The sequence below is a fragment of the Sinocyclocheilus rhinocerous genome, unplaced genomic scaffold (genome assembly GCF_001515625.1).
Source record: "Sinocyclocheilus rhinocerous isolate Xijiao unplaced genomic scaffold, SAMN03320098_v1.1 scaffold600, whole genome shotgun sequence".
NCBI lineage: Eukaryota > Metazoa > Chordata > Actinopteri > Cypriniformes > Cyprinidae > Sinocyclocheilus > Sinocyclocheilus rhinocerous.
Genome location: NW_015653464.1, coordinates 753120 through 767005, shown reverse-complemented (window position 1 = coordinate 767005; position 13886 = coordinate 753120).

Below are 13886 nucleotides of genomic sequence, written 5' to 3'. Positions count from 1 at the left end.
AAGACTATTTCCGGTCATTGCCTTTTCCTCACACTCCTCCTTCACAGTGTAATGTACAATACCCCTCCTACACTGCAAGCGAGCGACGCGACGAAAGACGCTCCCGATATGATGAATGAACTGCAAACACTGCATGCGCACGATAAAGTTAGATTATAGTGCGAGCGTTGTAGTTTGACACGTCGGCGTCGCTCAGGGTATCGGAGCATATCTCATGGTGTAGCCTATTTATATAACATAAATGAAGCATTTAAACCCAGAATAGAAGAATGTCAGCGAAACTGTCAGTATGTTCATGTGGAAAAAGCAGAGCATCAGTTATGCTCTAGTTTTTGCTGGGTATCAGTGATGACGCTGCGATGCAGGTCTGCTGAGGATTGAGTACGTCAGTGGCTATGTACGTAAAAAGAGAGATGCTTATACTCCTCTCAGATGAACTGAACTGTACTGTATGGCTGTGCGTTACCCAGTAAGAGCACACACCTCCCGGGAAAAGATGTCTCATCTGACAAAGGGGGGAAAAAAAAGTAAATTAGATAATTCATTTTAAAGGCATTTCTCCATCATGTCTGTTTTGAGTGAAATGTATTTATATAGGCTAGTGCATTGTGCTCTTAACTTCCACACTGAAAAGACAAAATGTGTGGAGTTCTTAATATGTACAGTATATAATCTATATTAAATAGCCTATGTGTATTCTATATAAGCCCATTATGTGTGTAATATAAAACTAGCGTGTACTGTTTTATGCAGATCATTAAAGTAAACCTTAATATGGGCAGTGTGTTTGTCTCGTTTAATTAATTCTTGATTGTCATTTTATAAATGGTCTCATGTGTTTGGCCTTGAAGAAGGTCCCAGAGGAATTGAAGACCTTTCCTTCCTCATGTGCAGAGTTTTTGCTGTCTCAGCTTTCTAGATCGCCTTCTTATTCGGTGGCAAGGTCAATTATACATATCTGTGAATCTGGCAACAATCCACTGATTTTACCGGAATGACTGTAGAAATGAAATCAAAATACCTTACTTACTGCTTCTGTCCTCTGCCCGTGAATAACTCGATTCAACAGCTCAGTTGTGGGCTAAGAGTCACTGGCCCAGTAACGTCATTAATGTCACTGATTTTCACACTGTTGTCACCCTCAATAATAAGCAAATGATAAGCTTGAGTGTAGCAGGTATGTATGTCACGTGAGACCTGCTAGAATTAATTGAGTATACTATTATAATTATAACCATACCCCCATTTGTGCAATGCAAAGCAGCTGTGTTCATAGCACTGTTAATAAACAAAGCTAGCAGCTCAATAAAGTCATATTTTGGGTTATATTTATCTCCAGCTGAATTAAAGGTTTTTGTCGTGTAAAGATACAGTCATTTATTACATTTAAGGTTAACATATTTCAAATGAACTAAATAAGACAATACAGGTAAATATGCACTTAAGCACTAATTAAGTGGGTCAAAAAATCTCTTTTAAAATCAATTATTATACAGTTAAACTAAAATCCATTTAATTGTTAATACCATGCTATTAAGTAGCCAAAAACATTTAGTTCACATTTTCTTTTAAAGTATATTATTTCCCTAATAAGTACTCTTTTTAAAAGGATGCTTAAGTGTACTGTAGTTATTTTTTCGCAAGGATAGACTGGTAAAATAGTTCAAGTCTGGCCCAAACAGCCTCTGATGAATAAAAATGTTTGTTTTAGTTTCTAAGATCCAATGTTCCTTATTCAGTGTTTGCAGTAACTTGAGAAGAACCCCTGATGGGCTTAGTGTTGAAACAATTTGAAGCCTAACTTGGCAGGCTGGCCATTGTGAACAATAGCGGCACTTGTCACATTAATTTGTCTGTTATTAAGTGGGAAACGTGCCTACACAATTCTGCAATAATAAGGCATTGGACAAATGTAGAAGAGTAGGAAACATTCAAAATGTGAAACATACAGTAAATGGGATCAAATTCAGTCTCGATGTTTTTAAACGACAACATGTATGACGTATGGAGCAAAAACACTTCTCCTGGCAACACCCTGAGTGACACAATGACCTGTGGCGGAGGAGCACACATAATGGTTTCCCTCCCTCCCTTTCTCCAGCCCTGTCTGTTTGTGTGGGAAGATGAGAGAATGTGTGTGTGTTTATGTGTGTGTATCCATAAAGACTTCTGGAGTAAAATGCAAATCAAGGCTTCATAAAATTGCAATAAGATGTATGATTCTTCTGCATTACGCATGTTCACAAACATGCAAAGCAGGTTACATTTAAAGATACACAAGCACGTGCAAACACACGCACACACATTCGACATAAGGCCCATCTCAGGTCCATCTGCTCTTAGTGATCCTTTCAGGTTCATTTTTAAAGCATGCATATGTATCAGCTTGAAATTTACACACTGTGATCCGTTAATTTACTACTTAATTAAATGCCCATCAAACTCTTATTTACGAGGGTGTAACGTTGATCGTTCTGGACTACTGCCATGAGACTCTTTTCTATTTACAATTAAACTACAGGTGTGACATGACCGAGACACTAAAATTGTAAGTGAAACATATGACGATGTTGAGTTCTGGGAACATGCATATATTTTCTGGATGATGCTCAAGCTATCAGATGGAAAGAACATAATAATAATTAATATTTCCATAATTTTACAGGATGCACTTTTTATAGTGATGTTGATGTATCATTGTAATCATTTTACCTTTACACTTCATTCCCTCTCTGACTGCTTACAGTAAAATATGAGCCGTGTGTGTGTGTGTGTACTGGAGTCAGGCCCAGTCTGGCCATCGGGAGCACCGGGAGAATTCCCGGTGGCCTGGCGACATAATTGTTCCTTTTTTACCCCTAGGCTTACAAATTAGTACCTTAAGGGTACGAATTACTACTCTTAAGGTACTAATATGTACGGTGTACTGCTACGGTGTCAAGCTGTTGTACCCCAAAAGGTACAATTTTGGCCCCTTTTTTCTGTGGCCTGGATGAGTGTGAGATTTCCCGGCCTGAAATTGCATCCCAGTCCGGCCCTGACTGGAGAACTGGATTCAAAAATCACAGATCCTGAAACAATATCTGAGTACCAAACTGTTTTTTTTTTTTTTCTGTGAGAGAAAAATCTGCTTTTAATAATTCAATGCTGGATTCAACACAGGGTTAGTTCCCCCATGCTGATATTAGACAGTTTTAGCGTCATACGTTTTCTTCTTTTATTGTGTTTCTTGGTGGAAAGTCATGATAGCTGCAAAAGATTTCTTCACTGAAAAACATTTGATGGTGGGACTTTTAACTCAGAAATTGCTAGTAAATTGTACAAAAATTGCAAAGACCATATTGTACTAAAAGTAAAACATACTCCAATAATCTCCATACAACTTCACATAAATCTTTTTTTTACAGTATACACTGTACATACAGCCAATCAAACAATTATGATATCTCATAACGTCTCACATAGCAGTGCTCATTCAGAAGCTCTTCTCTAACCTCAGACCACAGATATTGATAAAAGACAAACATGAATAGATTCATCTTTTTGATGGATTGCTGCTGGATTGGCCCATGTCAGGACCATATAGCTCTAATACTAAGCATGTCCATGATTTGACTATTGGACAAGCCCACAAACCTTTACATTCAGTCAGTTAACAATTCATTTAAAATTTGATTTTGTTTGACTATTTTGCTTCAGTGTGAATGTGTTGTACATATTCCGCCAGTCTTAAAAGAGAGAGAGAGAGAGAAGAACAAGGCTACAACCATTTGACAGTTTCACCTCCTCCCTCACACTCGTTTACCTTTTTCCTCTGTATCATGACATTTACATTTGGCAAACACTTTTATCCAAATATAAAAACTTACTGTACATTGTATTCAACATATGGGTATCAAACCTATGACCTTCCTTCACACTATGGGCCATGAGCTACTGTACAGGAATGCACAACGATCCTAAGCCTTTTCAAAATCCCCATAAATAAATGTCCAGTTAATTGTTAATAATGTGACAATTGGTAATCTACAATGATCTTGAATGAATGAATAAATATAAAATAATTGATCAATCCATAAGGTACTTTGTCCAAAATTGACATTTTACAGATTTTCATTTACAGATTTACATTTATGCAATTGGGAGACACTTTTATCCAAAGCAACTTACAATGCATTGAGGTATACGATATATCAGTTCATGCATTCCCCAGGAATCAAACCCATGACCTTGGCATTGATAGTGCCATGCTTTGCTTTTAGAGCTACAGGAGATATCCCAATTACTCCACATGCACCCATTCTCCCAGACATGTACACCAAAATAAGCTTTTAAATTATTTAGTTTCCTTTCCAGTTTTTTTCTTCTTCTTCTTCTCATCAGGCCATATCCTGCTACGCATTATGGCGAAAACAACAAAGAGCTCAATTCATGATCATGTAATATGAATTTGATCCAATTACACAGCTGTTAAAGCATTCAGTATCTGTCCTCTCTCATCAGGCATTCTCTCAGTGGCATCAATATTCATGCCCCATTACAGAGATACGCAATTCTAGAGATGTATAGGTTTAATAATCATGATGAATTCTGTTAGAGGTCATTTTTGGTGTTTGGGGGGAAATACGGAACAGAAAAATAACAGAATAACAGCTTTCAGTTTGATTTTGCCATTTGATGTTGATGCATAGTGTCTTAAAATGTTTTTGTTCTTATGTCTTCAATTTTGTAGTTGAATATTGTTCTACAAGATTGACTGTGTGTTTATTTATTTAAACATTTTTGGGGGTCCCATAGAACCCAGATTATTTTGGTGCAAATAATAAAATCAAATAAAAATGCTTTGATTTATTTATTTGTTCCCCCATTGACTTATTATTGGAGCTTTAACATAATCATTCATAAGCTTCACTCACTAACGCCTGACTCTCCATTAAATCAAGCAGAACATGGTTAAACAGAAGGCAATTTAATATGATATGCACCAATATTTCTCACTTGTTTTTGTTAAATATAGTAAAGTTTGGCAGTAAAAGTTTGACTTCAAGAAGATAAAGTGCTCCACAGTTTTACATTCACAGTCCCAGTGCAGTCTCATCCTTTTTTTGTTGTTGTTGGTGGTGAAAGAGATTGAACTCTGATTCCGTCTCAACTTTCTTCCTTGTTTGTGGGGGTGGATCTGTGCACCTGCCTCTCTCCTCCACACAGTCCCACATCCTCTTCCGCCTCTGCATCCCACTCAGTCCAGGGATGACGAGAGGATGAATCATTCAGTCAGCCAGAGAAAGCAACGAGAGAGCTGGAGTAAAGCAGAGATCATTGATTTCAATCGTCAGACTTAATCTCAGCGCAGCACAGATACACATGCTGTTTTTGGGCTGTTTGCATGAGTGGGAGGATGTGCGTGTGTGTCTTATAGAGACAGGAAGGAAAGGATGAAAAAGAGAAGGCAGGAAATGTGAAAGGGCCGGAAGTCGATTAATCTGGCAGCCTGCACGTTATGTCACTGATGATACGATTGTTGACACCATTTAGCGAGATGATTAATATGAAATATAATATCTGGAAAATACACATCGTTCATGATTATGAAGTCCAAAGTTCTACAAAGGACTTTATCATCAATAAACAAAGCGTGCATTGAATGTTAATTTGGTGGCCTGGAGGTAATTTCTGTGAAGTGATAGAATGGCATCTGAGGTTAAACAAACACTGTTCACTATTATTCTCCCTGTGTCCTTTGCCTGCAATTATCTTCCTTTCCCCCCGAGGTCTTCATGGCAATGAAATTGATAGATCAAAAGCATTAATGTGGGAGTCACATGTCCAAAGACAATGCATAATTATGAAAAATGACAAATGGCGAGTTGGCGGAGCCCATGTATGTGGGGGTCTGGCACATTTTTTTTTTCTGGCCAATATATATACTTTAAATATATGCTTAATGTATGTAAACATTAAAGGGGTCATAAACTGCCTTTTTTGTACTGTTCATGAGGTCCACTTATAATGTTATCAAGATTTTTAAAAACAAAAACATCATAATTTAGAAGTAATAAGTTATTTTCTGTCCTGTTTTTTAACCCCCCTCTTCAGAACGCTCTATTTGAAAAGGTAAATGCCCACTGCTATGATTGGCTAATAGTTGTGTATGTTTGACAGTACATTCCTCATAGATGGATGCTGCTGTGATTTAGGTCAAAACGCATAAATAACTCAATACTTATCAAACGATCTGTAAGTAGAGACAAAGCAATAGAGACCACGTAATGAAAACATTACTCACACTTGTATTACTGTCGGCAATCTTATAGTACCCTACATTTAGACTAAATGCATATACTGTATATAACACTTTACAATAAGGTGTAATTTGTTTACATTAGTTAATGTATTAGCTAACATGAACGAACTGAACAATATATGTATTACACTATTTATTCATCTTAATTAATGTTTGTTAATTTTACTTTAAACCGCATAAACACATTTCATTACACCAAATACACAAAATAATGTTCTTTTTAGCAGCATCATATGACCCCTTTAATATTTAGTTAGCTCATTGTTTGTTCATCGTAGTTCACAGTGCATTAACCAATGTTAGCAATCACAACTTGTGATTTTAATAATGCATTAGTATGCTGAAATTAACATTTCCTAAGATTAATAAAAGCTATAGAAGTATATATTGTTCATTCTTAGTTCATGTTAACTAATGTTAACTAATGAATATATATTTTATTAAGACACTCGGGCACACATCTGACACATCTATCAATAAACCCTCAGGGGCAATTTGCTTTAAGAATGATTTGTGTCCGCTAATACAGAGTGATTTATTTGCATGTGTTGTTTTAACACCTCATTCACTAAAGGAATTATGCAAATAACATAACGACACGAACACACCCAAAACAAGCATTTTGTCCTGAAAGCAGGTTGCACACAGCAATTCCCTACCTTGCATCAGTTCTGATTGTTGAAACTGTTTACACATGCGTAGATTGTCCGGTTTTCACAGGCTTAAAAGTGCAGTATTGCTTTGCATTTAAGTGTATTTTCAATGTAAAATGTCCTGATTAACCTGCATTGCAGATTGCTCCTTGTTTAATACAGTGAAGGAGTCTTAATGACAACAGGATGCAGTTAAAATATTGTAGAGCAGGCATATTATTGTTATTTGCAACCAGGGGAGTGGAATAGTGGAACAGTTTATAGAAAAACAGTGAAGAAAAAACCTAACTAACTAACTAACTAAATAAATAAATACAGCACTATAGTGATTTAAATGTTTTGTTTTTTTCAAAATTTAGTTTACACATATACAGTACAGATTGAAAACCCCTGTTGTATAGTAGAGGAATGAAGGGGGCACAGGAGACAGGGGATGGGATGGAGTAGCTGTATGGTGAGGAGCCTTGTTAAGGTCCTGCCCTCATCTAGATTTCATGCTTAGCTTACCTCATGAATAAAACTCAGTTTGCATCAGTGTTCTAATATGAAAATGAACACCAGACATGAATAAAACACATTCAATATGAGATATTTTCTTTGAGACAGGCCTTATGGGTTAGGATGAATCGGTTGCTTGACATTTCAGTGGTGATTTCTTTCACGCATCATTCGCTAGAGCGGGGGTTGACAAAATTAGACACTTGTGCAATCTGCAAATTATTTGTTTGTAAGCGCTTAAAGGTGGGGTAAGCGATTTCTGGTGGCCAATGTTGACATTTGAAATCACCAAAACAAACACACCCCTACCCCAAAAGTGTCTCGCCCCTATTTTGATAGTTCCGCCCCACACATACGTATGCAACCCAGGCAACGATTAGTTCTGTGAAACAAAACAAAATTCTGATTATTTTCAACGGTTTCGGCCCGAATCAGTTTTCTAAAGTGTTTTTGAAAAATCGCTTACCCCACCTTTAAAGCAAAAATGTATTTATAACCAACTGAATAAAAAAAATAAAAAAAATAAATGTATAGTTCAGTCATGGAACTCTAGATAGCTCAGGCTGATGGGTATTAACGTAACTGATTATATTCACAGTGTTAAACAACTTGGCACAAGCTGATTGGTTCATGTTGCATACGCAGCCAATGAACTTGCTACTTTACATTTAAATGGCTGGTTAGCATTCACTTGAGCATTTGCAGCCTGCTTTCAGAGTTCCTCTGAAAACCACCACCTTCCCCAGCTCCACCTGTATAGATCTGCTACAGGTTAGTTTATATGCTATTTGTGCAGCAGCAGTATGTCTTAAAAACTCACAGCACTGTATCGCCGTATGCATTGGCAGTAGCAAGTTCCTATACTTGCTTGCAGCAGCAGCAATAATCTACAACTACAGCAATAACCAATAGCAGCAGCAATTCAGCAGCAGCAGCGTAGCAGATCTATTCCACCAAGACCAAATACATTAACATTGTCATAACCATTACCATGCTAAAATCTTCGGAGAGTTGTCATGATTGAAATAAATGTAATAAATAAAATAAAACAAACCGTAAAACAAAAATCAGCAAACATTACAAAACAAAACATTAAGGTACGCTGTAGGAATTATTATTATATAAGTTATTATTACATGCCACATGAATCAAAGGTAACAGTAAACATTTAGTCAGCAATTTACAAGATTTATTCATGAGTCCAACAAATAGAGAAGAAGAATTAAATTCTTCACTGTTTGTTGGAGTTGTGAATAAATCTTGCAAATTTCATGACAAAAATGACCCATTCTCTGTGCTAGAGTCTGTATGGTTTTGTATAAAATGACCCTGTTGAGAAGTGGAGACCTGAGGTTGAGGTAAATATGGATGAAACCATCTCTGGATCTACAGTAATGTATCCTACACTGGCCCAGATTTCAGGATCCTCTAGAAGGCCACACTAACTCATCTTCTAGTATCTACTCACACAGCACATTCAGTATCGGCTTCTAATAAGGGTGAGGGTTCTTCTGTATATTGCACCTTTAGTGTGTTCGTAGTGGGGGAAACTGTATGAACCTAATGCCTCATATTCAAGAGGTGGAGCAAGTGTGATGCTGGACTATATTGATCATGTGAATATGGGTCGGCACTGATGCAATGGGGCCACCACAATAAACGAGGGCCAACTTTTGCATCTAGCTGAGTAGGTGGAAGTCAAGCAGGTTAGATGAAACAGACCGCTACATAAAACAGTAAGTATATCACTGCTCCATTGTTTCTGCTCATCATGACATCAATCTTCTAACGGGCTGCATTGTTTAGCAGCTGACCTCGCATGAAGGCATGGCAAGATAAACCACCTTATATCATTTCTATACAAAGAGCTTTATATCCCAAGTAAGTGACTTGTCATGGATTATGGTTGGATTACATGAGATTCCAGTGAAAAGGAAGAGTACATCTAGGGTTTTCCATCTAACAGCTCTATAAAGGTCTGCTTATTCATGACAGGTTATACATGTTGTGCAGAACTGATCTCTTTATCTGTCCGTGCTGAGCTTTTTGTTTGACAGCTGTCAAAAGCAAAGTGGAGCCCAGAGGGTCATTCAAAACTCCATACTGCGGATGGATTGGGGAAAAGGTTAAGAACAATGGCTTCACGTAAGCTTGTACTAGCAAACACCATAACACAAAAATCAGCCATCAACATAAAGATGATCTGTAGGACAGCAGAATGCATTCTGCCTTCATTGGCTGCTGCACTGAAAGGCAGCATCTTAACAAAGATGGAACCTCATATTTATTTATTTATTTTATTTATTTAGTCATTTAGCAGACGCTTTTATCCAAAGCGACTTACAAATGAGGACAACAGAAGCAATCATATGGGACTGTTTACTCTATTAAAAGAGTCTGTGTGCTAAAGTTGGTCCCGATTTTTTTATTTTTTATTATTTATTTATTTGCATTCATATGAAAAGAATATAATTGAATTATATAAGTGGATTTTATTTTTTAAATGTAAATTTTTATGTAATTTAGTTGGATATAAAGCGACGTTAACTTTCAGCCCATGGCCCTGAATCAAGTTTGATTTTGTGCCCATCATAGCAAAGATTTGGGTGCATGTGGAGCAATTCTATGTGGCACCAGCATTACGCCTTCTAAAGGTTTGACTAGATTCGAGTTTGATGTGCTAATGGGATGAGAATGAGATCTGAAGCAATAATTAAGTGATATTCTAATAGAAATAAATGTTTCATGAATATTAAGCATTTTTTTAATTGGACTGGAGCATGTCGCATTGCATGCTGAGATCGCATGCACTGCAGGTGAATCCCTTTGACGTAAAATATGTCCATACATCTAGAGATTTTAAGTAAAAAAAAACTGTATATTTGATTTTTGTATATTGAAAATTTAATTTAACAGCATTTTTTATATTCATGGTTCTCTGATGTTGGTTAATGGTGACATGCCGGTACCAAATAAAATATTTAATCTTTATTTTTTTATTATTTTATTTTTATTTTTTAAGCATCATATTTGGATTGTTCTTATTTTAAAATAGGTTGTTTATTTTAATTTAACATTTTTATAATTAATTATTATCTTTTCACCAACTCTTCAGCCCCCTGCAGTTCCCTCATAAACCCTCAGGGGTCCATAGACCCTGTCTAAGAAGGTTAATAATCATGCCATTGCTGCCTAAATTTTTGAACATTGGGAGAGATGCCCTACAATGCTGTCTAGGCATCTCACTAGGTTTTGGAGCAGAGCTAATTTTTTTTTTCTCTAAAATCTGTTTTAACTTTAAACCGCATAAACACATTTCATTACACCAAATACACAAAATAATGTTCTTTTTAGCAGCATCATATGACCCCTTTAAATATATCACATTGCTGATATATCACACTGCATAAACATATATTCAAGAGACAATATTCAAGAGAATCACCTTTTCTGCATGTCTGAACACAGAGTCTGGTCTTCATTTGCCTCTGAGATTATCAAAGACGTAAAAATATGAAAAGGTGATTGTAAAACACACCTAGTGTTAAATGGTGCTGCTGCTGGCGTAACGTGACCAGGCCTGAAGCTCTAATTGTGCTGCTCTGTCAGACTGGCCCCTGTGGTGATCTCAAGAGGGAACTGGCTCTCCGTAATGATGGCTGGGATTCCATCCACACTCATATTACTCCTCTACCCTCCATCTCCCTCTTTTCTCCCTCTCTCCCTCATGACTTAGTGGAGTTCATCCTAGGTCAGGCACAGGTGTATAATCTTCCTTCCTTTTTTCCTTCTACTCCTGTTTTTTTTTTTTTTTTTTTTACATCTTTGCATGTGATGGGCAAAGACGTAAAATTGTTTCATTAAAAAATTAAAAAAAAAAAAAAAAGTAGGCAAAAAACAATAATACAAATAAAATGTCAGACTAAAAAAACTGAGAATATCCAAATGTTATATTAAAAGAGCTGCATGTGGCCTAATAATAAAAATATGGCACACCGTAATACAAGGTTCAAAACAAAACATAAATAATTACATAATTAAATTTGACTTATTATACATATATATTCCAGTACTAAATTATTAAAACTGAAACTGAAATAAAACAAAGTTAAATAGAAATACAAAAAGATAAGAAAAATAATTAAATAATAAAAAATAATAGAAATAACAAAATGACAGAATACTGCATACTGAGTAATAAAAAGGCTATTTCAAAATAATAATAAATACTGCAGTATATAAATAATAGTATATGAATAATACTAAAATAACACAGAACCAAGTTTAAAATAAATTAATACATTAATAATTAATTAATTAAAATATCTACCCCATTATTTCATTGTTTGATTTAAAAAAAGGGGGGACAAAAGATAAATATGAACAATTATGAAGGAATGTACAGTTTCAATAATACATTTTCTAACATAATAGAAAGCCATCATAACCTAGACAATTCTAGGAAGGCTTAAATAGGTGTCTTCAATTAATAATTATTGGATCCTGAATAAACTTCAATTCTGGATGGATGGATGGATCACCAAAGGATATGTGTAACAGATTTTGTTTATCTGTTGACTTTTGCTTTTGTGCATTTCCTGAATGTGAGGGTTGCATCAGCAGCACCCCCATTAAACTCACAGAAAAAACAAACATTACTTTTACAGCGTTTTTTTTAAATGTGCTTTTGCATTGTGATGCTGTGAGTAACTGTACTTTCACTTGTTTTTAACTAAACATAAGTGAATTCATCATTCAGATATGAGCTTCAGATTTGTGCAAGTTATATCATGTCCTTCTGAAACACTGAAATCCTCCACAGCCCCACCCTTTCATTACTGCATTTGTGGGATAAACATTTCAAGACACTAAAAAAATGCATCTGAACAATGGCATTTTTAGCCAGTGAAGTAAGAAAGTAAATGTCTGGACACGACAGTAGACAGTAGCCAGGTTTAGCAGACATATACACATAAACACATGCTTATTTGATATCACAGATTTGCCAAATAAACCATGAACCATAAACCATGCACTGTTTTTGGTGTAAAAATAGATGGAAAAATAGATGGGTATCATTTTTCAGAGTGCACTTAGGTTCATCCCTCAAAAATAGGTACAGAGAAAATATATACAAGGAAACACGATGGCACAGTGTTTTGGTGGCTCATATTTGTGGGTAGTCTCTCAGACAGTGGCACTGCTGGTTTGGCATAATTACACCCTTCGGCCTGGGCAATGACTACTGTGCCCCCGCTGTGGGCACTAACTGGTCTTGCGGGGCGCAATGAGTTCTTACAGTTAGATTGCTGAGGATTCATCTAATAAATGAAAAAGACACAGAGAACAGGACTGCGACAAACCCTCAGGTCATGGTTTTCTGCAGATGCTTTGCCAAAATGGCAGAAATGTGAGAGCACTTAGGATGTAATTATATATTTCTAACAGACACAAGCCCTCTTCATTTCAGCTTTTTCTGGATCTTTTTTTTTTTATCTCACTGAGGTCAAGCGAGGATAGTTCCGCCTCTCAAAGAAGAGTCGCATTCCTGTAACAAATCTCACAGCACTATAGTCAGCCATTTATGGGGCAACAAATCAGGAGGTTCTGTGTGCATTTTGTGTGTTTGAAAGAACAGGAAGAAGATGACTAGACACAGTAATATGATAGAGGAAGAACATGGCTAAATTATGCATTATGAGTTATTAAACGAAATGAATGGTTTGTTAATTAATGTATGGATGAATCACCTGCAATGCCGCTGGGTAAAGACATGGGGCCTTCTGTCACCTAACTCAGCATGCTGTGCTATATATCACACCATACGCAGTCTTCTCTCTCCCTCTTATGCAGTATGCATTACAGAACATGAATTATGGATTATGAAATGCATAATTTCAATATATCATTATTTTTCTGTAGTGCCACAGGTTAGGCTATGACATTTTAGGAACCCAGGACCATCACCTTATTTTGAATTATTATAAGATAAATTATTATCTTACAATATATTTTATATATATTTATATTTGACTAATACGCACATTTATCACCCCCTAAGCGTTATCCATTATTAAGTGTGGTTGTTAAGAAAATAGTAGCCTATAAACCTCAACAAGCTGAGTTCCCTTTCATGGGAACTTCGAACTGCGTCTACTCAGGGAACCATGGTTACATAAGTAACCTGAGACGTTATTTAAGATCTCATTCATGTCCGTAGCATTGCAGAATGCTACATTCTTCCTGAACGATTCAGTGTTTTTGAACAAAACGATTAAGCAATTGATTCAATTACTCATTCATAAAATGAATCAGTGTTTTGGATGAATTAGTTGAGAGAATTACTCATATAGACAGACATTGTTTCATAACTGAAGGATTCTGTGTTTTTGAACAAACAGGTTGAGTAAATGATTCAATGACTCCTTCAT